The sequence below is a fragment of the Scyliorhinus torazame genome, chromosome 5 (genome assembly GCF_047496885.1).
Source record: "Scyliorhinus torazame isolate Kashiwa2021f chromosome 5, sScyTor2.1, whole genome shotgun sequence".
NCBI lineage: Eukaryota > Metazoa > Chordata > Chondrichthyes > Carcharhiniformes > Scyliorhinidae > Scyliorhinus > Scyliorhinus torazame.
Window position 1 is genome coordinate 105,989,783 of NC_092711.1, and position 25,246 is coordinate 106,015,028.

General features: G+C 46.8%; 1 long non-coding RNA gene across 1 annotated transcript; it reads left to right on the forward strand.

The window, feature by feature from the left end:
* The first annotated feature begins 248 nt into the window (after positions 1 to 248).
* Positions 249 to 24,391, forward strand: LOC140421584 (uncharacterized). Its single transcript, XR_011946920.1, has 3 exons — positions 249 to 297; positions 8,272 to 8,927; positions 22,171 to 24,391. It is a non-coding gene; the product is annotated as an uncharacterized lncRNA (long non-coding RNA).
* Positions 24,392 to 25,246: the final 855 nt, after the last annotated feature.

The window sequence follows — 25,246 nt, forward strand, 5'->3', positions numbered from 1 at the left end:
GGGAGGACAGAGGGTGGGGCAGCAGAAGAGGGGATTGGGGAGGCGGAGGAGTCAGAGACAGAAACAATCAGCGAGTCAGCCTGTGGCTGTTCTCACCGTCTGTCACCGTCACAATGTCCAGGTGATTGACGGCAGGTCTCGACCAATAGGAAGAGGAGGCGGTAGTGGAGGACCGAGTGAGGGCGGCTGGTCCTCCAACCAATCGGAGTGAATGAGGGGCGGGGTCCGCTGTGATTGAAGCATGCGCAGTGTGGGTAATGGCGAAGGAGAAGGAAGTATTTTTCAGATTGTAAATTGGTAAGAGAAGTTTAACAATATGGAAGGAGCGAGAGATGGAGAGGGTGGGCGGAAACGTTGTGTAAAGCTGTTGTCAGCCGCAAACCGCGGAAAAAAAGTTCCGGGACCCAGTTTGTACCGAGCAGAACTGCAACTCCTTTTGGCTGAGGTTAACGGCCGCCATCTTTATTGGATGTGCATCAGGGCGCATGCGCGTTTGTCATCTTTGTCGGGGCGATGTTTCAATGAGTGGGAGGAGCTTGTTCCCCATTGTTCAGAATGGAGACAACTTGTCCATTAAACTGGATTAGTCTTTGAGTCTCAATGTCTTATTGATGATGCAAAGTGGTGGCAGAGATTAAAAGAAAAGGAAGCCAATCCTGGTCTCCAGATTTCACTGTCTCATTGGACATCCTGCCCCATGTGTCCAAAGCTCAGTGGCTCTGTTCAGTCACATGAAGATGCAGGGCAGAAACTCGCAATCCGGTGTCAACATCACCTTCAAATCAGGGGAGTGCTGATGACAAGGGGGTGAGTGTGCATCCTGGATCAGGGAGCAGGAGGGGAGAATGTAGTGGATTTCTTTCCTGGACTGACGGTGATTAATTTTGGAAACTCATTTTACAGGGGATTAGTAGGGGAGGATTTACACACAGCAAATTCAAACCAGGCGAAATATTTATCTTTCCTGAATTAAATTTCTGGACTGACAATGGTGCCTTTGTAAACTTCTTTCACAGGGGCTTAGAAAGGGATTCGCAGACAGGAAACTCACAACCAATCCTCACATCAAATTCTGACACCACCGTTCGAATTATCAGGACCTGGAGATTATCAACCTTTGTGTGTCAGCATTGAGTTCCAGATTGTATAAAATGACTACCTCCGATCTCCCCTGTAGATCTTGTTCACAACCTTAAATCTGTGTCCCGTCATCCTTTTACAATGAGAACAGTTTAAAAAAATCTTTTGCCGGGTTTGCATTGTCGTTTCTGGTGCCTGGGTCGATGTCGGATGGTCTGTCTGGTTTCATTTTCTTTTTCTGTGATATTGTCGAGGTTGAATGGGCTTGGACCAGTTCATTTAGGATCCAGAACACAATTGAAGTCCCCTCCAAGAACCAATTGATCTGTGTCCAGGTCTGGGATGGATCCCAACAATTTTTTCACAAATGCTGCATAATAATAATCTTTATTATTGCCACATTCTTTATTGTTAACACTGCAGAGAAGTTACTGTGAAAATCCCCTAGTCACCTATTCCAGCGCCTGTTCAGGTACACTGAGGGAGAATTCAGAATGTTCAAATGACCTAACAGCACATCTTTTGGAACTGTGGGAGGAAACCGGAACACCCGGAGGAAACCCACGCAGACACGGGGAGAACGTGCAGACTCCGCACAGACAGTGACCCAAGCCGGGAATTGAACCTGGGTCCCTGGTGCTGTGAAGCAACAGTGCTAACCACTGGGCTGCCGTGCTGCCCATCGTCCCAGTTAGGGCCATAGACATTCACCACCAATGTACCTGCCAACGACCCACTGACCACCATGTATCTCCCATTCGGGTCCGCAACAAGCCCAGTGACCGAAAGAGGAATCTGTTTATTGATTAGAATTGCAGCAGCTCGAGCCCTTCGTCAAAGCCTGAGTGAAACTCTTGGCTCACCCCGCTGCCATATGGTCTGATCTCTATTTTTTTCTTCTATATATTTAGAGTACCCAATTTTTTTTTTTCCAATTAAGGGGCAATTTCACGTGGCCAATACACCTAACCTGCACAGCTTTGGGTTGTGGGGCGAAGCCCATGCAGACATGGGGAGAATGAGCAAACTCCACACAGCCAATGACGCGGGGCCAGGATCGAACCTGGGACCTCAGCGCCATGAGGGAGCAGTGCTAACCACTGCGCCACTGTGCCACCCTGGTCTGATCTCTAACCGGCAAGTGAGTCTCCTGCAAGAACACCACACCAGCATTTGGATTCTCTCAATGAGCAAAAACACTCGACCTCTTCACTGAACCACCCAATCCCCTAACATTCTAGATGACCAGCCGAATCCAGGGTCTCCCACCCCCACTTCCCCATCATGGAGTCAGCCATTTCCATCGTGAGGGACGATCGAGTAGAGCATAGAACAATACAGCGCAGTACAGGCCCTTCGGCCCACGATGTTGCACCGAAACAAAAGCCATCTAACCTACACTATACCATTATCATCCATATGTTTATCCAATAAACTTTTAAATGCCCTCAATGTTGGCGAGTTCACTACTGTAGCAGGTAGGGCATTCCACGGCCTCACTACTCTTTGCGTAAAGAACCTACCTCTGTCCTATATCTATTACCCCTCAGTTTAAAGTTATGTCCCCTCGTGCCAGCCATTTCCATCCGCGGGAGAAGGCTCTCACTGTCCACCCTATCCAACCCCCTTATCATTTTGTATGCCTTTATTAAGTCTCCTCTTAACCTTCTTCTCTCCAACGAAAACAACCTCGAGTCCATCAGCCTTTCCTCATAAGATTTTCCCTCCATACCAGGCAACATCCTGGTAAATCTCCTCTGCACCCGCTCCAAAGCCTCCACGTCCTTCCTATAATGCGGTGACCAGAACTGTACGCAATACTCCAAATGCGGCAGTACCAGAGTTCTGTACAGCTGCAACATGACCTCCTGACTCCGGAACTCAATCCCTCTACCAATAAAGGCCAACACTCCATAGGCCTTCTTCACCACCCTATCAACCTGGGTGGCAACTTTCAGGGGTCTATGTACATGGACACCTAGATCCCTCTGCTCATCCACACTTTCAAGAACTTTTCCATTAGCCAAATATTCCACATTCCTGTTATTCCTTCCAAAGTGAATCACCTCACACTTCTCTACATTAAACTCCATTTGCCACCTCTCAGCCCAGCTCTGCAGCTTATCTATATCCCTCTGTAACCTGCTACTTCCTTCCACACTATCGACAACACCACCGACTTTAGTATCGTCTGCAAATTTACTCACCCACCCTTCTGCGCCTTCCTCTAGGTCATTGATAAAAATGACAAACAGCAACGGCCCCAGAACAGATCCTTGTGGTACTCCACTTGTGACTGAACTCCATTCTGAACATTTCCCATCAACCACCACCCTCTGTCTTCTTTCAGCTAGCCAATTTCTGATCCACATCTCTAAATCACCCTCAATCCCCAGCCTCCGTATTTTCTGCAATAGCCTACCGTGGGGAACCTTATCAAACGCTTTGCTGAAATCCATATACACCACATCAACTGCTCTACCCTCATCTACCTGTTCAGTCACCTTCTCAAAGAACTCGATATGGTTTGTGAGACATGACCGACCCTTCACAAAGCCATGCTCACTATCCCTGATCATATTATTCCTATCTAGATGATTATAAATCTTGTCTCTTATAATCCCCTCCAAGACTTTACCCACTACAGACGTGAGGCTCACCGGTCTATAGTTGCCGGGGTTGTCTCTGCTCCCCTTTTTGAACAAAGGGACCACATTTGCTATCCTCCAGTCCTCTGGCACTATTCCTGTAGCCAATGATGACATAAAAATCAAAGCCAATGGTCCAGCAATCTCTTCCCTGGCCTCCCAGAGAATCCTAGGATAAATCCCATAAGGTCCCGGGGACTTATCTATTTTCAGCCTGTCCAGAATTGCCAACACCTCTTCCCTACGTACCTCAATGCCATCTAATCTATTTACCTGGAGCTCAGCATTCTCCTCCACAACATTATCTTTTTCCTGAGTGAATACTGACGAAAAATATTCATTTAGTATCTCGCCTATCTCTTCAGATTCTACACACAACTTCCCATCCCTGTCCTTGACTGGTCCTACTCTTTCCCTAGTCATTCGCTTATTCCTGACATACCTATAGAAAGCTTTTGGGTTTTCCTTGATCCTTCCTGCCAAATACTTCTCATGTCCCCTCCTTGCTCGTCTTAGCTCTCTCTTTAGATCCTTCCTCGCTACCTTGTAACTATCCATCGCCCCAACTGAAACTTCACACCTCATCTTCACAGAGGCCTCCTTCTTCCTCTTAACAAGAGATTCCACTTCTTTGGTAAACCATGGTTCCCTCGCTCGGCACCTTCCTCCCTGCCTGACCGGTACATACTTATCAAGAACACGCAGTAGCTGATCCTTGAACAAGCTCCACTTATCCAGTGTGTCCAACACTTGCAGCCTACTTCTCCACCTTATCCCCCCCAAGTCACGTCTAATGGCATCATAATTTCCCTTCCCCCAGCTATAACTCTTGCCCTGTGGTGTATACATATCCCTTTCCATCCTTAACGTAAACGTCACCGAATTGTGGTCACTGTCCCCAAAGTGCTCACCTACCTCCAAATCCAACACCTGGCCTGGTTCATTACCCAAAACCAAATCCAATGTGGCCTCGCCTCTTGTTGGCCTGTCAAGAAACTGTGTCAGGAAACCCTCCTGCATACACTGCACAAAAAACGACCCATCTAATGTACTCGAACTATATCTTTTCCACTCAATATTTGGAAAGTTAAAGTCTCCCATAATAACTACCCTGTTACTTTCGCTCTTATCCAGGATCATCCTCGCCATCCTTTCCTCTACATCCCTAGAACTATTTGGAGGCCTATAGAAGACTCCCAACAGTGTGACCTCTCCTTTCATGTTTCTAACCTCAGCCCATACTACCTCGGAAGATGAGTCCCCATCTAGCATCCTCTCCGCCACCGTAATACTGCTCTTGACTAGCAGCGCCACACCTCCCCCTCTTTTGCCTGCTTCTCTGAGCTTACTAAAACACCTAAACCCCGGAACCTGCAACATCCATTCCTGTCCCTGCTCTATCCATGTCTCCGAAATGGCCACAACATCGAAGTCCCAGGTACCAACCCATGCTGCCAGTTCCCCTACCTTATTTTGTATAGTCCTGGCATTGAAGTAGACACACTTCAAACCACCTACCTGAACACTGGCCCCCTCCTGCGACGTCAAATCTGAGCTCCTGACCTCTATACTCTCATTCTCCCTTACCCTAAAACTACAATCCAGGTTCCCATGCCCCTGCTGCATTAGTTTAAACCCCCCCAAAGAGCACTAACAAATCTCCCCCCCAGGATATTTGTGCCCGCAGGTTCAGATGTAGACCATCCTGTCTGTAGAGGTCCCACCTTCCCCAGAAAGAGCCCCAGTTATCCAGAAATCTGACTCCCTCCCGCCTGCACCATCCCTGTAGCCACGTGTTTAATTGCTCTCTCTCCCTATTCCTCATCTCACTATCACGTGGCACGGGCAACAACCCAGAGATAACAACTCTAGTTCTAGTTCTGAGCTTCCATCCTAGCTCCCTGAAAGCCTGCCTGACATCCTTATCCCCTTTCCTACCTATGTCGTTAGTGCCAATGTGGACACGACTTGGGGCTGCTCCCCCTCCCCCTTAAGGACCCGGAAAACATGATCCGAGACATCACGTACCCTTGCACCTGGGAGGCAACATACCAAACGTGAGTCTCTCACGCTCCCACAAAATCTCCTATCTGTGCCCCTGACTATCGAGTCCCCAATTACTAATGCTCTGCTCCTCTCCCCCCTTCCCTTCTGAGCAACAGGGACAGACTCCGTGCCAGAGGCCCGTACCCCATGGCTTACCCCTGGTAAGTCCCCCCCCCCACAAGTATCCAAAGCAGTATACTTGTTTCTCAGGGGAACGACCGCAGGGGATCCCTGCACTGACTGTTTTTTCCCAGTCCCTCTTACAGTTACCCATTTATCTCCAATCTTTGGTGTAACTAATTCCCTGAAGCTGAGTAAATCTTGAAAAAGTTCAGGCCAACGGCCCACACAAGATGGCCGCCACACACGCCCTGAGAGTAAAACAAAAACAGTTCTATAGTCATCACCAGCAAGCTAACCCCTCTCTCCCACCCCCATTTCCTGCCAACGCCCCACCCAGATACATAAATTGAAACCAACCCCCCCCCCCCCGCCCCCAAGCTCCGACCCAGACAAGACCAGCCAAAACTGGTTCAACAACTGCAGCCCCCATCTCACTCTCATTCACCAGCTTCTGGCGGGGCAACCCCTCTCAGAACAAAAAGAAAAAGAACGATGATATTGCCCACCTCGAGGATAAATCCTCACTGGAATAACTGAGTGAATCCCTATCCACATTCAGAACAGGTGAATGGTCTGCCACCGGTATGACTATGGTGATCAGTCTCCAGCTCACATGGGGACCTGAATCCCTTCCCATATTTCCATGGTTTCAGCATGCTGCTGGTGTCCTTGTCGCTTTCCACGTTTGACGATCAGTTGAAGTCTTGTCCCAACAGAGAGCACGTATACGGTCTCTCCCCACTCTGAATGGTGAGATATATTTTCAGACTGTGTAACTGGTTAAAGCTCTTTCCACAGTCAGTTCACTGGAACACTCTCACTCGAGTCACGTGTGAATCTGGTTTTTTTTAGTCACACTGATCTTGAAAATCTTTTCCCACAGACAAACATTTCTTCTTCCACATTCACGGGCCAATGATATTCAGGTCCTGATGAATGGAGTGACTCTGTAAAATCTTGATGTGAAGTTTAATTTGAGTTTCCATCTGTAAATCCTTCCCTTGTAGTATCCTGTAAAAGGCGTTCACAAAAGTCATCACTATAAGGGCAGGTACAGTGGTTCAGTGGTTAGCCGAGGACCCGGGTTTGATCCTGGCCCTGGGCCACTGTCCGTATGGAGTTTGCACATTCTCCCCGTGTCTGTATGGGTCTCACCCCCAACACCCAAAGATGTGCAGGGTAGATGGATTGGCCACGCTAAATTGCCCCTTAATTGGAAAAAAATAATTGGTTACTCTAAATTTATTTCAAAAAAGGATTGTCTCTTTCCTAATGTTCACAATTAAACGGGTGGATTCCCCAGGAGATGGCAGACATTTCAGGGCAATTAAATTAATAATGGACAGAGATATGTCTAGTGTTGTTACATGGTACAGATTAGATATATTATTTACCGTTCTGTAATAAAGTAAATGTATAATTATTTCTCGTCTTGTAATATAAGACTGCAGCTCCGTTATAGATTTCCAGTCATCTCTTCCCTCAGAGGGTTGTTAGTCTTTGGATTTCTCTTCCACAGGGACCAGTTGTATCTGGGGGTCCTTGAATATATTGAAGCACAAGTTTGACAGATATGAGGGCAGCATGTGGAGCAGTGGCTAGCACTGGGACTGCGGCGCTGAGGACCCGGGTTCGAATCCTGGCCCTGTGTGGAGTTTGCACATTCTCCCCATGTCTGTGGGGGTTTCGCCCCCACAACCCAAAGATGTGCTGGTTAGGTGGATTGGCCACGCTAAATTGCCCCTTCATTCAAAGAAAAATAATTGGCTGCTCTAAAAAAAAAAAAATTTTTTAAATAAATAAAGTTTGACAGAAATGTTTTGACAATGGAGTTGAGGGTTATGGGGAACAGGTAGGAAAATAGAGAGAAAGCTGAAATGAGGAGGGATCTCTTCACTTGAAGATGTGGTGAAGCTTTGGCATTCTCTACCCCCAGAGGAATGTGGAGCCTCAGTTATCAGGTATGTTCAAGACAAATATTGATAGGTTTCTAGATATTGAAGAGATTGAGGGATATGGGAACCGTGTGGGAAAATGGTGCTGAGGTAGATCGGCCAAGGATCTCATTGAATGGTTGAGCAAACTCGATGGGCCGAATGGCCTATTCTTGCTCCTGTTCTAACAGCTGTGTCCTGGTCAAGAAGCAGTGAGCTGAGCTTGGATCTGTCAATCAAGATGAATGAGCACCTTCAGGAGAATTGGGAGGGTGAATATTAGATACAGCAGAGTGAGAATGGAGGGAGATTGTGTGGGACGGAGATTTACAGCTTTTGGAGAACGAGAGAGGAAATAATGTCCCAAAGGAACTAGAACCGTCTGTTCTGAATTTCTATCCTGTATTAACAATGATGACTTTTGTAAATTGTTTTGAAAGGATATTGGAAGAGGAGGAATTACAGACAGAAATCTCAAACATCACGTCTCGATGTGACAAACTCACTCGATTCCTTCTGATCTGAATATCATTGGGCTCTGAATATCATCGGGGAGAAGGAGAAATGTTTGTCCAATCTGTCGGCTTCAAAAGATTTTAAATGTGAGCGTGTCTGGAAAAGCACCGAGACCCACACAACACACACCCGAGTGAGAGTGTTCCAGTGAACTGACTATGGAAAGAGCGTCAACCAGTTACACAGCCTGAAAAAACATCACACCATTCACAGTGAGGAGAGACAGAGCACATGTTCTGTGTGTAGACAAAGTTCCGCTGATTGTCCAATCTGGAGAGACACGAGGAGACCCAAAACATGGAGAAACCGTGGAAATGTGGGGACTGTGGGAAGGGATTCAGATTCCCATCGAGGCTAGAGATTCATCGACGCAGGCACACTGGGGAGAGGCCATTCACCTGCTCTAAGTGTGGGAAGGGATTTATTGATTCATCCATCCTGCAGAGACATCAGCGAGTTCACACTGAGGAGAAGCCGTTCACCTGCTCTCTCTGTGGGAATGGATTCACACAGTTATCCAGTCTGCAGACACACCAGCGAGTTCACACTGGGGAGAGGCCATTCACCTGCTCCATCTGTGGTAAGGGATTCACTTCGTTATCCATCCTGCAGACACACCAGCGAATTCACACTGGGGAGAGGCCGTTCACCTGCTCTCAGTGTGGGAAGGGATTCACTTCGTTATCCATCCTGCAGACACACCAGCGACTTCACACTGGGGAAAAGCCATTCACCTGCTCTCAGTGTGGGAAGGGATTTACTTCGTTATCCATCCTGCAGACACACCAGCGACTTCACACTGGGGAAAAGCCATTCACCTGCTCTCAGTGTGGGAAGGGATTCACTTGGTTAGCCAGTCTGCGGAGCCATCAGCGAGTTCACATTGGGGAGACGTCATTCACGTGCTCTCGGTGTGAGGAGAGATTCAGTGATTTATCCAGCCTGCAGACACACCAGCGAATTCACACTGGGGAGAGGCCTTTCACCTGCTCTCAGTGTGGGAAGGGATTTATTGATACATCCATCCTGCAGAGACATCAGCGAGTTCACACTGGGGAGAAGCCATTTACCTGCTCTCTCTGTGGGAATGGATTCACACAGTTATCCAGTCTGCAGACACACCAGCGAGTTCACACTGGGGAGAGACCATTCACCTGCTCTTAGTGTGGGAAGGGATTACATAGAAACATAAAAAATAGGTGCAGGAAGAGATAATTTGACCCTTTGCACCTGCTCCGCCATTCATTTTGATCATAGTTTATCATCCAACTCCATAGCCGAATCCCGTTTCCCCCTCCATATTCTTTGATCCCCTTCGCCCTCAATGCTATATCTAACTGCTTCTTGAAAACATACAATGTATTGACCTCAACTATTTCCTCCAGTAACAAATTCCACAGGCTCACCCCTCTCTGGTTGAAGAAATTTCTCCTCACCTCTGTCCTAAATGGTCTACCTCGTATCCTCAGACTGCGACCACTGGTTCTGTATACTCCCGCCTTCGGGAAAATCTTTCCTACATCTACCCTATCAAGTCCTGTTAGAATATTATAGGTTTCTATGAGATCCCCCGTTCTCTGAACTCCAGCAAATACAATCCGAACAGATTCAATCTCTCATACGTCAGTCCACAGTCCCACCATCCCAGGAATCAGTCTGGTAAACCTTCGCTGCACTCCCTCTAGAGCAAGAACATCCTTCCTCAGATAAGGAGACCAAAATTGCACACAATATTCCAAGTACGGCCTCACCAAGGCCCTGTATGGAACAAAGAACAATACAGCACAGGAACAGGCCCTTCGGCCCTCCAAACCTGCGGTGATCACGTGTCCTATCTAGACCAACCGCCTGTATCCTTCTAGAACCCGTCTGTTCATATGGCTATCCAGATAAGTCTTAAAAGTCGCTAACTTGTAAAAACCTTCCCCCGCACATCTCCACTGAACCTTTTCCCCCCTCACCTTGAACTTGTGTCCCCTTGTAATTGTCATTTCCGCCCTGGAAAAAAGCCTCCAACTGTTCACCATATCTATACCCCTAATAATTTTATAAACTTCTATCAGGTCGCCCCTCAACCTCCGTCTCTCTGGGGAACACAATCCCGTTTATTCAATCTCTCCTCATAGCTAATACCCTCCATACCAGGCAACATCCTGGTAAACCTTTTCTGTACTCTCTCCAAAGCCTCCACGTCCTTCTGGTAGTGCGGTGACCAGAATTGGACACAGTATTCCAAATGTGGCCTAACCAACATTCCATGTGAAATGAAATGAAAATCGCTTATTGTCACAAGTAGGCTTCAAATAAAGTTACTGTGAAAAGGCCCTAGTCGCCACATTCCGGCACCTGTTCGGGGAGGCTGGTACGGGAATTGAATCGTGCTGCTGGCCTGCCTTGGTCTGCTTTAAAAGCCAGCTCTTTAGCCCTGTGCTAAACCAATTCTATGTAATTGTAACACAATGTTCGAGCTTTTATACTCGATACCCCCGTCCTATGAAGGCAAGCATGCTATCTGCTTTCTTCACCACCACCATAAGGGGCTGGTTTAGCTCACTGGGCTAAATCGCTGGCTTTTAAAGCAGACCAAGGCAGGCCAGCAGCATGGTTCAATTCCCGTACCAGCCTCCCCGAACAGGCGCCGGAATGTGGCGACTAGGGGCTTTCCACAGTAACTTCATTGAAGCCTACTCGTGACAATAAGCGATTTTCATTTCATTTTCATTTCCACCTGTGCTGCCACTTTTAAGTATCTGTGGACCTGCACGCCCAGATCTCTCCGCTTGTCTATGCTTCTGATTGTTCTGCCATTTATTTTATATCTCCCACCTGCACTGGATCTACCAAAATGCATCACCTCGCATTTGTCCGGGTTAAATTCCATCTGCCATTTCTCTGCCCAATTTTGCAGCCTATCTATATCCTGTTGTATTCTCTGACAATCTTCACCACTGTCCGCAACTCCTGCAATCTTAGTATCACCCGCAAACCTGCTAATCAGACCCGCTACGTTTTCTTCCAAGTCATTTATATATATTACAAAGAGCAGAGGTCCCTGAACTGATCCCTGAGGAATCCACTAGTTACAGACCTCCATTTGGAAAAACACCCTTCCACTGCTATCCTCTGTCTACTGTGGGGAAACGAGTTCTGGATCCATCCAGCTAGTTCACCCCTGACCCCATGTGATCTAATCTTTTGCACCAGCCTGCCATGAGGGACCTTATCAAATGCTTTACTGAAGTCCATGTAGACTACATACACAGGCCTTCCCTCATCAATCATTTTTGTCACCTCTTCAAATAATTCAATCAAATTAGTGAGACATGACGTCTCTCGTACAAAACCATGCTGTCTGTCACTAATAAGACCATTCATTTCCAAATGTGCATAGATCCTATCTTAGAATAATTCTTTGAGTATAATGAGTACAATTGCAGCAAGATAACCCTGCTCCTGTACTCAAATCCGCTAGCATACCATTTACTTTCTTTACCGCCTGCTGTAGCTGCATGCTTACCTTCAATGGCTGGTATCCGAGGATACCCAGGTCTCATTGCATAGACCCCTCTCCTAATCTATGGCCGTTCAGATAATAGCCTGCCTTCTCGCTTTTGATCACAAAGTGGATAACCTCGCATTTCTACAAATTATATTGCATCTGCCATTCATTTGCCCACTCACTCAACTTGACCAAATCACACTGAAGGATCTCTGCATCCTCCTCGCAGCTCACCCTCCACCTAGCTTTGTGTCATCTGCAAATTTGGAGATATTGCATTTTGTTCCCTCATCTAAATCATTAATATATAGGGTGACACAGTGGTTAGCACAGCTGCCTCGCGGTGCTGAGGACCAGGGTTCAATCCTGCCCCGGGTCACTGTCTGTGTGGAGCCAAGTTCTCCCCCTGTCTCCAGGGGTCTCACCCTCGCAACCCAGAGATGTGCAGGATAGGTCAATTGGCCACACTAAATTGCCCCTTAATTGGAAAATAGGAATTGGGTACTGAAATTTTTTTTTTTTTAAATCATCAATATATCTTGTGAATACTGGGGTCCCAGCAGGGATCCCTGCGGTGCCCCACTAGTCACTGCCTGCCAATTTGAAATAGAGCATTAATTCCTCTTTGTTTCCTACCTGACAAACAGTTTTCTATCCATCTCAATATACTACCGCTAATCCCCTGTGCTTCAATTTTACACACTAATATATTGTGCGGGACTTTGGTCAAAAGTCATCTGAAAGTCCAAATATACCACATCCATTGGCTCTCCCTCGTTAACTCTACCAGTTACACCCTCAAAGAATTCCAGTAGATTTGTCAAGCATTATTTCCCTTCATAAATCCATGCTGACTCTGTCCGATCCTGCCACTGATTTGTAAGTGCTTTGCTATAAAATCTTTGATAATGAATTCTTGATATTTCCCCACTGCCGATGTCAGGCTTACTGGTCTAAAATTCCCTGTTTTCTCTCTAGATCCCTTTTTAAATAGTGGAATTACATACTCCACCCTCCAATCTGCAGGAACTGTTCCAGAGTCTATAGAATCCTGGAAGATGACCACCAATGCATCCACTATTTCTGGAGCCACTTCCTTAACTACTTGTGAATGCAGATTATCAGGCCCTGGGGATTTATCAGCCTTCAATCCCATCAATTTCCCCAACACCATTTCTCTACTAATATTGATCTCCTTCAGTTCCTCCCTCTCACTAAATCCTGCGTCCCCAACATTTCTGGTATCTGATTTGTGCCCTCATTTGTGAAGACAGAACCAAATTATGTATTTATTTGCCCAGCAGTTTCTTTGTCCCCTATTATACATTCCCCTGTTTCTGAATGTAAGGAAGATGCATTTATTTTCATCAATCATTTTCTCTTCACATACCTATAGAAACTTTTACAATCAGCCTAATTTCCTGTTTGTGCCAATCCCAACATCACCACTGCAGTTTGGGGGCTATAGATTACATAGATTACATAGAACATACAGTGCAGAAGGAGGCCATTCGGCCCATCGAGTCTGCACCGACCCACATTAATCCCTCACTTCCACCTTATCCCCGCAACCCAATAACCCCTCCCAACCCTTATGGACACTACGGGTAATTTAGCATGGCCAATCCACCTAACCTGCACGTCTTTGGACTGTGGGAGGAAACCGGAGCACCCGGAGGAAACCCACGCGGACACGGGGAGAACGTGCAAACTCCGCACAGACAGTGACCCAGCGGGGAATCGAACCTGGGACCCTGGCGCTGTGAAGCCACAGTGCTAATCACTTGTGCTACCGTGCTGCCCCTGTACGATGTCCATTATTTTTTTTGTCCCTTGCTGTTTCTCAGTTCGACCCATACAGATTCCACATTGTCGGAGCTAATACCCTTCCTCACTATTGCATTAATTTCCTCTTTTTTTTTTAATAAATATTTTATTGAAAATTTTTGGTCAACCAACACAGTACATTGTGCATCCTTTACACAATATTATAACAGCACAAATAACAATGACCTATTTTATATAAACAAAAAATGAATAAATATTAAATAACAAAAATGAAAACTAGCCCTAATTGGCAACTGCCTTGTCACAAGTTACACCCCCCCCCGCCCACCCCCCCCCCCCCCCCCAAATCCTGGGCTGCTGCTGCTGCCTTCTTTTTCCCCTTCCATCTATCTATCCGCAAGGTATTCGACGAACGGTTGCCACCGCCTGGTGAACCCTTGAGCCGACCCCCTTAGGACGAACTTAATCCGCTCTAGCTTTATAAACCCCGCCATGTCATTTATCCAGGTCTCCACCCCCGGGGGCTTGGCTTCTTTCCACATTAGCAATATCCTGCGCCGGGCTACTAGGGACGCAAAGGCCAAAACATCGGCCTCTCTCGCCTCCTGCACTCCCGGCTCTTGTGCAACCCCAAATATAGCCAACCCCCAGCTTGGTTCGACCCGGACCCCCACTACTTTTGAAAGCACCTTTGTCACCTCCATCCAAAACCCCCGTAGTGCCGGGCATGCCCAAAACATATGGGTATGATTCGCTGGGCTTCTCGAGCACCTCGCACACCTATCCTCCACCCCAAAAAATTTACTGAGCCGCGCTCCAGTCATATGCGCCCTGTGTAATACCTTAAACTGAATCAGGCTTAGCCTGGCACACGAGGACGACGAGTTTACCCTACTTAGGGCATCCGCCCACAGCCCCTCCTCGATCTCTTCCCCCAGCTCTTCTTCCCATTTCCCTTTTAGTTCATCTACCATAGTCTCCCCTTCGTCCCTCATTTCCCTATATATATCTGACACCTTACCATCCCCCACCCATGTCTTTGAGATCACTCTGTCCTGCACCTCTTGTGTCGGGAGCTGCGGAAATTCCCTCACCTGTTGCCTCGCAAAAGCCCTCAGTTGCATATACCTGAATGCATTCCCTTGGGGCAACCCATATTTTTCGGTCAGCGCTCCCAGACTCGCCAACTTCCCATCCACAAATAGATCTTTCAGTTGCGTTATTCCTGCTCTTTGCCACATTCCATATCCCCCATCCATTCCCCCCGGGGCAAACCTGTGGTTGTTTCTTATCGGGGACCCCCCCCAAGGCTCCAGTCTTTCCCCTGTGCCGTCTCCACTGTCCCCAAATCTTCAGTGTAGCTACCACCACCGGGCTTGTGGTGTAGTTCCTCGGTGAGAACGGCAATGGGGCTGTCACCATAGCCTGCAGGCTAGTCCCCCTACAGGACGCCCTCTCTAATCTCTTCCACGCCGCTCCCTCATCTCTCCCATCCACTTACTCACCATTGAAATATTAGCGGCCCAATAGTACTCACTTAGGCTCGGTAGTGCCAGCCCCCCCCTATCCCTACTACGCTGTAAGAATCCCTTCCTCACTCTCGGGGTCTTCCCGGCCCAAACAAAACCCATGATGCTCTTTTCAATCCTTTTAAAAAAAGCCTTCGTGATCACCACCGGGAGGCACTGAAACACAAAGAGGAATCTCGGGAGGACCACCATCTTAACCGCCTGCACCCTCCCTGCCATTGACAGGGCTACCATATCCCATCTCTTGAAATCTTCCTCCATCTGTTCCACCAACCGCGTTAAATTTAACCTGTGCAATGTGCCCCAATTCTTAGCTATCTGGATCCCCAGGTAACGAAAGTCTCTTGTTACCTTCCTCAACGGTAGGTCCTCTATTTCTCTACTCTGCTCCCCTGGATGCACCACAAACAGCTCACTCTTCCCCATGTTCAATTTATACCCTGAAAAATCCCCAAACTCCCCAAGTATCCGCATTATTTCTGGCATCCCCTCCGCCGGATCCGCCACATATAGTAGCAAATCGTCCGCATACAAAGATACCCGGTGTTCTTCTCCTCCCCTAAGTACTCCCCTCCACTTCTTGGAACCCCTCAGCGCTATCGCCAGGGGCTCAATCGCCAGTGCAAACAGTAATGGGGACAGAGGGCATCCCTGCCTTGTCCCTCTATGGAGCCGAAAATATGCCGATCCCCGTCCATTCGTGACCACACTCGCCACTGGGGCCCTATACAGTAGCTGCACCCATCTAACATACCCCTCTCCAAAACCAAATCTCCTCAACACCTCCCACAAATAATCCCATTCCACTCTATCAAATGCTTTCTCGGCATCCATCGCCACTACTATCTCTGTTTCACCCTCTGGTGGGGCCATCATCATTACCCCTAACAGCCTCCGTATATTCGTGTTCAGCTGTCTCCCCTTCACAAACCCAGTTTGGTCCTCGTGAACCACCCCCGGGACACATTCCTCTATTCTCATTGCCATTACCTTGGCCAGGACCTTGGCATCCACATTTAGGAGGGAAATTGGTCTGTATGCGGGTCCTTTTCCTTCTTTAAGAGAAGCGATATCGTTGCTTCAGACATAGTCGGGGGCAGTTGTCCCCTTTCCTTTGCCTCATTAAAGGTCCTCGTCAGTACCGGGGCGAGCAAGTCCAAATATTTTCTATAGAATTCGACTGGGAATCCGTCCGGTCCCGGGGCCTTTCCCGTCTGCATGCTCCTAATTCCTTTCACCACTTCTTCTACCTCGATCTGTGCTCCCAGTCCCACCCTTTCCTGCTCTTTCACCTTGGGAATTTCCAGCCGATCCAAAAAGTCCATCATTCTCTCCCTCCCATCCGGGGGTTGAGCTTCATATAATTTTTTATAAAATGTCTTGAACACTTCATTCACTCTCTCCGCTCCCCGCTCCATCTCTCCTTCCTCGTCCCTCACTCCCCCTATTTCCCTCGCTGCCCCCCTTTTCCTCAATTGGTGTGCCAGCAATCGCCTTCTCCCCATATTCATACTGTACACCCTGTGCCTTCCTCCATTGTGCCTCCGCAGTGCTTGTAGTCAGCAAGTCAAATTCCACATGCAGCCTTTGCCTTTCCCTGTAAATCCCTCCTCCGGTGCTTCCGCATATTGTCTGTCCACCCTCAAAAGTTCTTGCAGCAACCGCTCCCGTTCCTTACTCTCCTGCTTCCCTTTATGTGCCCTTATTGATATCAGCTCCCCCCTAACCACCGCCTTCAACGCCTCCCAGACCACTCCCACCTGGACCTCCCCATTGTCATTGAGTTCCAAGTACTTTTCAATACATCCCCTCACCCTTAGACACACCCCCTCATCCGCCATTAGTCCCATGTCCATTCTCCAGGGTGGGATTAATTTCCTCTTTAACCAGCACTGCCACTTCACTGCCTTTTCCTTTTTGTCTGTCCTTCCTAAACACTGAATATATTCAGTTCCCATCCCTGGTCATCCTGCAGCCATGTCTGAATAATCCCGATTATATTACACCCGTTTATGTCTATTTGCTCGATTAACTCGGTTATGCCGTCTGCAGTCACACCAGGGAGTTAATATTGGGGAGAGGCCATCACCTGCTCTCAATGTGTGAAGGGATTTTATTAATTTATCGCAGTTCCTGAGACACCAACAAGTTCACAACTGATTATAGGGACTGGATTCTGCTGTTATTGTTTCTGTTCTCAATTACATCAAGGACTGCATTTTGTTCATTCTGTTGGCCAATGGGGATGGTCAGAGGGTTTCTTTCTGCTGGACTGGCCGGTCCCATGTCTTCGTCTCCAGTGGGCTGAATCTTTCTGAGTCTTCTTGCGAATATCTGGTTTCACATTTCACAAGGATCAAAGAGTGAAAGGGTGTTTGGAGGTTAGAAGATGTTTCATTACCATTTCTGTTTGGAAACTCCAAACATCATGCGACATTGCCATGAAATTGGGCTATGTTGTTACATGGTTCTTTTGTTTAATTTATCTTGGTGCTTCTCACAGAAGAAAACTATTAGGGTATGAGGGGCAAGTTGTCTGAGGTGCACTGGAAAAGTACATAAAATAGTATGGTGGGAGACAGGCAATCACTAATATTTAAGGAATTATTACAGATTTACATGGGGATCGGTTAGCTCAGTTGGCTGGATGGCTGGTTCGTGCTGAGTGACACCACCAGCACAGGTTAAATTCCCATACCGGCTGAGGTTAGCCATGGTCTGTGTCAGTATTTATGCTCCACATGATCCTCCACCCACCCCTCTATATCTCCCCCCCCCCCCCCATGAGCATCTCCTTCTATTCCTTTCTCCCTCATGCATGTATCTAGCTTTACGTTCAATGTATTCATGCTGTTCACCTCAACCACTCGCTGTGGTAGCGAGTTTCACATTCTCACCACTCGCTCGATAAAGAGGTTTCTACTGAAATCCCTATTGGATTATTGAATCCCTTCATAATCTTGAAGATTCCATCAGGTCACCCACCAGTCTTCTCTTTTCCAGAAAAAAGCAGCCCCAGCCTTTCCTGAGTGTTAAATGCTCTCAGTTCTGTATATTATGAATCTTTGTTGCACCTTATCCAGCGCCTCTGTTTCCTTTTTCTAAATGGAGATCATCAATGTTGACAGTGCTCCCAGTGTAGTCTGACCCCAGTTGAACAATTCCTCTGCTTTTCAATTCTATCCCTCTGCAATGAAACCCTATATATGGGCCCCATACTTTGGGAAAGATGTGAAGTTCTTAGAGAGGGTGTAAAGGACATTAATGAGAATGGCACCAGAGTTGAGGGACTCCAGTTACTTGGAGTGACTGGAGCAGCTGAATTTCTCTCCTGAGATCACAGCATCTGGAGGGTGGGGAATGAGGCCATTCAGCCCTTTGAGACGGTGTCGGCTCTATGGAGCAAGCCAGTCTGTCCATTGCCTATTCTATCAATAAATCCCTGTGGTTTATTTCTCTCAGTGCCTGTCCAATTTCCTATTGAAAGCCGTCATCTCTGCATCTCCTACCCTCATAGGCAGTAGCTTTCAGGTCATTACCACTCGCTTTCCATGTACACAAGGCTCCTGGAGCACAGAGGAGTCTATTTGGCCCATTTGTTCCATGCTAGTATTGCACCACGACCCATTTCATCCCACAGTTCAACTATTGTTTTTTTCAGAATGCACCAAATTCCTTTTTGGATGTTACAGTCCACTGAAATTCTAGCACCATTTATAGACCGTGCATTCCACACTTGATGTGTTTTAGAACAAATAATTGTGGATATGGTGTATCTGGAGATTCACAGAGTACGCAAAATGGTATCAATGACGTGGTTATTACACAAAATTATGACTCAATCTTTATCAATGATTTTGGTGAGGACACTGAGTGTAATGTATCCTAGTTTGAAGACAATTAGTACAAATGTACTTTTCTATAAAACCTCTCATGACCACTGGACCTCCTAAACTGTTTTAAAGCCAATGGAGTACTTTTGAAACATATTCACTGTTGTAATGTAGGAAGCTGTAAGTACACATGTGTAATCACATTTCGTTTAAAAATTGTTTTTTTCATCGTGTATTCACTGTCATTAGTAACAAGGTCAAGGAAGCCCTTTTATACCTCAAACATGTGGCTTCCTGCAGCCATTTCACCTTCTGTCCCTTTCCGAGATTAACTATGTATTGATTTCATAGGAAAAAACAATAAATAAATTAATGATTATTCAGTAGCGAACATTGATTATCATTAGTGACTTGGTATATTAGGTTATATTGCAAAGACTCGATCTTTATTTTAAAAAATAAACAAGATCAACCAAAATGTTTCCAGAAACTGCAGAACTATCAGAATTTGTTTGAAAAAATCAATTCCTTTATAACTTTGGGAAGTTACAAAACATCATATTCTGCCAAGACTATGTGGGCTAGGCAGTGGTGTAATGGTATTGTTACTGGGCTAGTAATCCGGAGACCCAAGTTAATGCTCTGGGGATCTGGGATTGAATCTGCCTATGAAAGATATTGAAATTGAATAAAAGTCTCAAATTAAACGTCTCATGATTGTTGGAAAAACCTGTCTGGGTCACAAATTCCTTTAGGAAATCTGCTCCCCGTACGTGTCCTGGCCTACACGTGACTCCAGATCCACAGCAATGTTGTGATTGACTTGAACGTGCCCTCTGAAATAGCCTCACAAGACACGCAGTTCAAGTACAATTGGAATGCCAGTAAATGCTGGTCCAGCCAGTGACCCCCACCTCCCATGAATAAATAAGTTTTAAGAAGACTCTTTTCAATTTGAAGATGAGTAAGAAAATGTCTCTTTGATTGGATTTGATTTATTAATGAGGTACAGTGAAAAGTATTGTTCTACAGTCCAGACAGATAAGTCCAGACATGAAAAAACAAAGAGCGGATCTTGGCAGTTTGCTCAGTTCACAAAAGAATTTAATGGCTTTGTAGACGCAGATTAACATTTTAGTCAGCATCTGAAACATATCTAATGGTAATGTATGCTCATATAGACAGACACAAACAATACTGTAACTGAATTCGAGGAAATGGCAGAGATTTAACTGAACCACCTTTTTGAAAAATTCGGCCTTCATGACAGGGAAACAGGAAAAGCCACTCAGGGAGATGAGGAAATCCAGGCTCAGTGTGGATTTGCTGTCACCCCTCCTTTCTTATACATGAACGGTATATAGGCTGCAGAATGTTTCACACCAAAACACAGAGGGGTCAAATATAAGCAACACATAATTCTCAATTCTCTTCCATTTAACTATATTTGACTTTGTTCAAATGCTGACAGTGGTCAAACTGAACAAAGATTCATGGGATTTGTATTACCCAGTGAAAAGCTTTCTTTTCTTGGTCAGTCGTGTTTGCAATTCAATGGTGTATATTTCAGAGTTATTAAGAGTGAAGATTCGAGAGCTATTGAATTCAAAACAAAGTCATCTATAATAAATAAATAAATATATTGAATACTGAAACATATTGAGTAAAATTGGTGGAAATTTTCTGTTGGAAGATAAGAATGATGCATTAATGATTTAAAAAATAAAAAATTTAGAGTACCCAATTCACTTTTTCCCAGTTAAGGGGCAATTTAGCGTGTCCAATCCACCTACCCTGCACATCTTTGGGTTGTGGGGGCAAAACCCATGCAAACACGGGGAGAATGTGCAAACTCCACAGGACAATGACCTAGAGCCGTGATCGAACCTGGGACCTCGGCGCCGTGAGACAGCAGTGCTAACCACTGTGCTGCCCTGTGGTGCATTAATGATTGACCAGAGAGCATTGTTCCGTTGGATATTTGCTGAACAAATGCTAAAGTTCAATATAAGTTCTAAATCTCATAGTCTTACAAGTTGAGACATCTGTTTTAAAGGAACCGCTGTCTTCATGTAATAAGTGACCTGGCCTCCCAGCCGAACCATTGAAAGCTGCAGCAAGACTGCAGTTGAATGTTGCACAGGGCCATTGGGTACTGTGCTGCCAGCTGCTTCTGTGGTGTAGCGGTTATCACATTCACCTAACGTGCGAAAGGTGCCTTGTTCAAAACTGGCAGAAGCATTAAATACTTCCGATTTATGATGTGGAGATGACGGCATTGGACTGGGGTGGGCACAGTAAGAAGTCTTATAACACCAAGTTGAAGTCCAACAGGTTTGTTTCGAATCGCTAGCTTTCGGAGTGCAGCTCCTTCCTCAGGTTAATGAAGAGGTGGATTCCACAAACACATATATAGAAAAATTCAATGATGCGATATAGTTCTTTGAATGCGAGTCTTTGCAGGTAATTAAGTCTTTCAAGGTCCAGACGGTGGAGAGAGGGATAATCACAGGTTAAAGAGGTGTGAATAGTCTCAAGCCAAGCCAGTTTGTAGGATTTCGCAAGCCCAGGCCAGATGATGGGGGGTGAATGTAATGCAACATGAATCCAAGATCCCAGTTGAGGCCGTACTCGTGTGCGAAACGTGGCTATCAGTTTCTGCTCGGCGATTCTACGTTGTCGCGCATCCTGAAGGCCGCCTTGGAGAACGTTTTCCCGAAGATCAGAGGCTGAATGCCCTTAACTGACGGAAGTGTTCCCTGACTGGAAGGGAACATTCCTGCCAAGCGATTGCCGCGCAATGTCAGTTCATCCATTGTCGCATGGTCTCGCCAATGTACCACGCCTCGGGACATCCTTTCCTGCGGCATATGAGGTAGAAAACATTGGCCGAGTCGCACGAGTATACTGGGTACCTGGTGGGTGGTGATCTCACGTGTAATGATGGTATCCATGTCGATCTGGCACATCTTGTAGAGGTTGCCATGGCAGGGTTGTGTGGTGTCATGGTCGCTGTTCTGAAGGCTGGGTAGTTTGCTGCAAACAATGGTCTGAGGTTGCCCGGTTGTTTGAAGGCAAGTAGTGGGGGTGTGGGGATGCCTTTGGCAAGATGTTCGTCTTCTTCGATGACGTGTTCAAGGCTGTGAAAATGATATCCTAGTTTCTCCGTTCCAGGGAATTCGTCAGACGAATGAAGCTCCAGAAGTTCTTCCACAGACCCCAAGAGACCTACAGCGAACCCAATGAGACAACCAATGAACCGGAACAGCAGACCGAGAGACCTGTGGGACTGGAAGATCCAGCCAGCAGGAAGGGCTGGAAAACCCCACCCATTTGAAACAAACCGATCAGCTGATTCTGCTGCTCCTCTTCCACGAAACCACTCAGTAAAACTGCATCGAAAGTCCTTTCTTGTCCAAATTCATCTTTCCCCTCTTTTCCTGGTCTCTCCCATCATGCTCCTTCAGAGCTCATCTTGTCTGTGAGACTTACCCTTTGCTCCTTTGACCCGATTCTCACTAAACTGTTGAACATCCAACTTCCACAATCTCCACCTTTCCACGGTATCTCCATGGAGTCAGTGTCTTTGTGCATTTCCTCTTTAGACAATCAAGTGAAGCTTCGTCCTCACACAGAACACGTGTATGTTTCTCCCCTTAGTGAATGGTGTGGTATTTTTTCAGGCTGCAACTGGTTAAAGCTCCTTCCACAGTCAGTTCACTGGAACACTCTCACCCGGGTGTGTGTTGTGTGGGTCTCGGTGCTTTTCCAGTGACACTGATGTTTGAAATATTTTCCCACAAACATTTTTCATTCCACATTCATCGTCTGAGGATATTCAGGTCCTGATCAACTGAGTGACACAGTCAGATCTTAATGTGATATTTGGTTTGTATTTCCTGTCTGAAAATCCTCTCCTAATGCCCTGGAAAAGGCATTTTCAAAGGGCACACTATCAGTACGGGATAGAAATTCAGAACAGATAATTCCAGTTTCTGGAGAACATTTTTCTCTCTCTTCTGTCCCCAAAGCTGTAAATCCCCATCCCACACACTCCCTCCTACCTGGGGCTGAAATCCAAATAAAGTATTAGATCATTATTTCTGCATCCTTTTACCAAAGTTATAATTAGAGGTAAGAATATGCTTTATAAGTCACTTCATTCATGACTTGTGACAGATATTAATCTGAATCACCCTGACTGAGCAGACAGAATAACAGATGTTAACCTTGTGTCCAGAACTGACTGTGTGGAGATTAGATGAGCAATCACGAAGGTCGTTTCTCCAAATCTTCCAGGGTTTTCTTCGTTCTGCCTCTCCCCCTCGAACTAATTTACACCGGATATCAGACTCAGGGTCCATTCTGGTTCTCTTCCTGCTGACTAAATAACTTCAATCATATATGGGGAAGACTGAATCCACTGTTCGTTTCCTGCTCCAACCTTCATTCCTGACATACCGACCCTCTCCCTCTCCCGGGCAACAGTCTGAGACTTCGCCAGTCTCTGTAAACTTCGTTTCACATTTGATCCCAATATGAGCTTCTGACCTCGTAGAATCATAGACTTTACAGTGCAGAAGGAGGCCATTCAGTCCATCGAGTCTGCACCGGCCCTTGGAAAGAGAATCCTACCTAAGCTGACATCTCCACCCGATGCCCGTAACCCCACCTAATCTTTTTGGACATTAAGGCAATTTAGCATGGCCAATCCACCTCACCTGCACATCTTTGGACTCATGTCTGTGCTATCACTAAGACTTCCTGTTTCCACCTATGTTACATTATCCGGCCTCTCTCCTGTGTCTGTGCGCCTGGGGCTGAAACCTCGGTCATGCCATCGTAACCCCCCGATTCGACAATTCCATTTCACACCTGGCTGCTCTCCCACATTCTACCTCTGTAAAAGTAAAGCCATCCGAAAGTCTGCTACCCATGTCTTAATTAACAGCCAGTCCCTTCCCCCTATCACCCCTGTGTCCGAGACTTGCATTCGCTCCCAGTCTATTCCCACCCGTTTTCAAACCCCTCCATGGCCTCATCTCTCCCTGTCTCTGTCATCTTCTCCAGCCCCACAAACCCCTGAGATATCTGCACAGCTCTGATCCTGGACTCTTGCACACCCCCGATTCTAATTACTCCGCCATGGTTTTAAGTTCCTTCGGACCCAAGGACTGAATTCCCTCCCTAAACCTCCCCGTCTCCACCTCACATACCTTATTTATAACTCTCTTTAAAACTTACCTCTTTGACCAAATTTTTGGTCACCTGTCCTGATATCTCCTTTTGTGTCTGGGTGCCTCACTTTGTTTTATAATGTTCCTGTGAAGTTGACTGGGATGATTTATGATGTTAAAGGTGTTATATAAATAGAAGTTGTCGTTGTTGACTGTAACCCTGACCTCCTGTTTTACAATATCCCATTGGTTTCACAACAAACTCTATCTCTGATTTCTTTCCCCCTGCGGGTTTGCAGCCTCAACAAAGACGGTGGCCATTAACTTAAGCCTGTCACCGGGGGCAGGCCGCAGCTGTCTCCATGGAGCTCAATGCAAAGCCGAGCCCGGAAACTTCTTGTTGGGGTTTGCAGCCTCCACCGGGCTTCAGTGAAACCTCGCAGCCTGGTGCATCATCGGCATTGCGCATGCTCCAGTTCACAATGCCCGGGGACTGATTGACTGCTGCTCTGGACCAATTGCAAGAGATGGGCGGATCTGGAGGACCAAGCGGAGCTGCTGGTCCTCCAACTAATCAGACTGAATAAGGGGCGGGGCTGGGACCCGGTCTCACACGTTGGTTGGTTGACAGTTTAGGATTCAGGCGATCGGGTGGAAATCGTGAGCCGGTCAGATCCCGCCCGGTGAGTCCTGAGGGAGGGATGGAGCCGGCGGGTGCGTCGGGAGGCTTCATAAACACTCCGTGTAGCCCGAAACTCCGAATACGAAACTCGGATACATCAGTTGAACCGGCGAAAGCTACTCGGGCTTTTCCCGAGACAGGCCCGGGTCGCCTGGCGCATGCCGAGGGAGCGAAAGCCCCGGCTTTGCTCCGCCTCCCATTCACTCTGATTGGCTGAAGGACGGGCTGCTCTCGTTCCATCCGCCAGCCCCGCCCCCTCTTCCCATTGGTCCGAACCCGCCGTCAATCAGTCCCCGGGCATTGTGAGCTGGATCAAACCCTTCACAATCATTGTCAGCTCCCTGGTTGGCAGCTGCGGAGCTTCTCCCTCCCGGGAACAGGCCCAGGTTAA